This window comes from Malus sylvestris, chromosome 14 (genome assembly GCF_916048215.2).
Source record: "Malus sylvestris chromosome 14, drMalSylv7.2, whole genome shotgun sequence".
NCBI lineage: Eukaryota > Viridiplantae > Streptophyta > Magnoliopsida > Rosales > Rosaceae > Malus > Malus sylvestris.
The window spans coordinates 13715337-13718964 of record NC_062273.1 but is presented as its reverse complement, the minus strand read 5'-3'; the positions used below and the strand labels follow the sequence as shown (position 1 = coordinate 13718964).

Genomic DNA, 3628 nt, shown 5'->3' with positions numbered 1-3628 from the left:
GCTGAGTAATCTTGTCGCGACAAAACATTTTGGCGGCTAAGTAATCTTGTCGTGACAAAATGGTTTTTCGGCTATGTAGTCCTATGACAACAAATTGGTTTGTCGGCTCAAATTACTTGTGTAGACAAAATAATTAGTTGGTTGAATCTTTTGTGAACAAAAACATTTGTTGGCTAATTAATTTTGTGCCGACAAAACATGTCAAGTCCAATATTTTCTAATTTTTAATAATATTTTTAACCATCACAAACAAGCAAGCTTAAGAGATCGAGAAGGGGCGTGAATGAAGAATTAATGTAGGAACAACACAAAATTCATGTAATATAAACTAATGTAAGGTTCACAATTCGGTGTAGTTACAAAATACAAAAATATCTATGTTTTCATTTCGAGATTACTATAATATAGATAAAATATCCTTAAGTATCACCATTCTCACTATAGTCCTCATCAAGTTGATATGCAGCATCATGAAATCGGGAAACGATAAGGATCATCATGAAACATTCCAGTATCAAACAACTGTAGAAGAAAAACAAATTAAAAAACTTGATTAGCAAACGTTAAGGGTGCTAAATATCATTGACATTAAGGAACGCAAGGCCACACTAGAGTGGTATTTCTAAACAAATAACTTATGAAACCATAAATGTGTAAACAACAAGATAAAGATATCTACTAATCAAGTTAACTTACCAACGCCATGCAGCATCACAACCTAGCAAAATTACATGTTTAATAGATACCAGGTAATAATCAAGTTAGCATCAATTACTTATATGTCATTCATCATTGTAAACAACAAGATAAACATTATAAACAGCAAGGCAACATGATTATCACACTCTGTAAACAAGGCAGCATGATAAGTAGATCATATAAATCCTTGAAAGGTCTATAAGTTATATAAACATAACAATACCAATCACCTAGCTAAGTAGGTTATAACTCTAGAACATAAGCATATGCACCTGGAAACATAAATAAACTATACTAAAGCATCCTAATTCATCATTGTTTATAATCTTTATCAGTGTAAACAAGAAGATATAGACATCTACTAATCAAGTTAATCCTCAAATATCAAAATTACCTGGTGTGAATGATCCTCACATTGGTCTCCATGCCGTGCTGATACCAGTTGTAAGCTATCTAGCCCAGAATTCCACTGAGCCATAGACAACCTGCAAGTGTTATAGAAAGGAAAAACAAATATGTCAAACCTAGACCACAATATCGAAAAATTACAGTGGAAATCTGGAATTAAAGTCAAAGGACATTGTTTTCAACAATATCCCCAAATCTTGCTGAATTTCTCTCAATGACTTCAATCTACAGTTGTTACAATTCTGGCATGGGCACTTAGTATAACCCTCAGCGTTGACATGTTTGCTTGCACTTTTCAAAAATTCTGAAATCCCATTTAAATATTCCCTACTCACTCGATTCGGATTTCGTATCCATTCCCTGTCCATGGCATATAAAGTATCTACTCCCTGTTTACATGTTTACAAATTTAATTTTACATGCAACATTCATTAGGACCAGCAATCAAACAATGAATAAGATAGGCTGAGGGTGACGGTGTAACAACATACCTTACCAAAGAAAGCAGCTAGCCTAGAATATAATCAGATTCTTCAGTATATAAGCCCAGCCTTGTAACCGCCCTCTGTATAGGAAAATTGAACAAATTTAGAGAGAGATATATATATTCCAGTAAAAAAATTGAAAAGAATTAAACCCTGATTCCACCAATCCATATATAGTACCCAGCCACATCCCCCACCCCGCAGAAGGTAAAACAATTGCAGATGAGAATTAGAAGGGGAAGAACCCACAATATACTCGAAAGAATCGAAAAAAAAAAATTAAAACCCTAAGAGAATTACGCAAAAAACTGATGGGTTTATCCATCAGAAACGTAAATTGAAGATGACAATTAGGAGGGAAAAACCTTTTTTAGGATTTGACTTTGACGATGGTTTCGATTTCCACCGGAATGAGGCTGTCGGTCTGTCTAATTGCAGCGACGGAGATGGAGGTGGAGAGGGAAAAGGATAGGGAGAAGGAATGGGACGGAGAGACTAATTCTTAATTTTTTTTCTAACTCCCCGCGTCTATGTTGATACTGCCCTTTTATCCCGCACGGCTCTCCTTTTAATTTGTTAAATAGCGTTTTCTTAAGTTTAGAATTGTGAGTGACATGCATGGTACATTCAAATAGCACTGGCCAACAATTCGTGCATTTAAATTTTGTCTTATACTGATTTCTAATTTTAATAGAGGGTTCTGATTCGATTTTTTTTTCTTATGTATAACAAACGCACCTTTAGAGTTTATTTATTCTTTCATTAAGTATAATATAAGAATTTGTGGTATCCACAAGTGTAAATATTTTAAATTGAAGATCGAGCTCATTCATTATATTCATATAGGATCAAGGAGTGTAGCTGTAAAAAATCATCAAAATCAGAGTTAAAATAACCGTTAAATCGTGATTTTTCGTTTATAACCGTAAAAAAGTTTTGTCTCCTTACATGATCTCTGAATGTTTGTATTTTGCAATTTTTGGCGTATGCGATCTCGAAACATATATAAACAAGTTTGACGGTTGGATTGTTGAAATTAGTTTTGTATAATGCGTATCCCATGAAAATGACAGATTCACTAACACTTAGAGTTTATTTATACTTTCATTAAGTATAACATAAGAATTTGTGGTATCCACAAGTGTAAATATTTTAAATTGAAGATCGAGCTCATTCATTGTATTCATATAGGATCAAGAAGTGTAACTGTAAAAAATCATCAAAATCGGAGTTAAAATAACCGTTAAATCGTGATTTTTCGTTTATAGCCGTCAAAAAGTTTTGTCTCCTTACATGATCTCTGAATGTTTGTTTTTTGCAATTTTTCGCGTATGCGATCTCGAAACATATATAAGCAAGTTTGACGGTTGGATCGTTGAAATTAGTTTCGTAGAATGCGTATCTCATGAAAATGATAGATTCACTAACACTTAGAGTTTATTTATACTTTCATTAAGTATAACATAAGAATTTGTGGTATCCACAAGTGTAAATATTTTAAATTGAAGATCGAGCTCATTCATTGTATTCATATAGGATCAAGGAGTGTAGCTGTAAAAAAGCATCAAAATCGGAGTTAAAATAACCGTTAAATCGTGATTTTTCGTTTATAGCCGTCAAAAAGTTTTGTCTCCTTACATGATCTCTGAATGTTTTTTTTTTGCAATTTTTGGCGTATGCGATCTCGAATCATATATAAACAAGTTTGACGGTTGGATCATTGAAATTAGTTTTGTAGAATGCGTATCCCATGAAAATGATAGATTCACTAACACTAAGAGTTTATTTATATTTTCATTAAGTATAACATAAGAATTTGTGGTATCCACTAGTGTAAATATTTTAAATTGAAGATCGAGCTCATTCATTGTAAATATTTTAAACTGAAGCCCTTTTGTGACGCCAGCATTAGTGTCGCTATTCCAATCCGACATTACATTGTTTTATGTCGGATTTTTGCTAAATTTCCGACAGAAATTGGGTTTCTTGTCGGTTTTTGCTTCGCCACTGATAAGGTATATTGTAGTAGTGGGTGT

General features: G+C 33.1%; 1 long non-coding RNA gene across 2 annotated transcripts; it reads right to left on the bottom strand.

Moving 5' to 3' along the window:
• Positions 1–297: 297 nt before the first annotated feature.
• LOC126600314 (uncharacterized) lies at positions 298–2100 on the bottom strand. 2 transcript variants are annotated; one of them, XR_007615416.1, is made up of 4 exons: positions 1958–2100; positions 1599–1672; positions 1094–1184; positions 298–522 (listed from the first exon to the last, which is right to left on the bottom strand). It is a non-coding gene; the product is annotated as an uncharacterized LOC126600314 (long non-coding RNA). The 2 variants fall into 2 exon arrangements; XR_007615417.1 differs by having other exon boundaries at positions 1604–1672.
• Positions 2101–3628: the final 1528 nt, after the last annotated feature.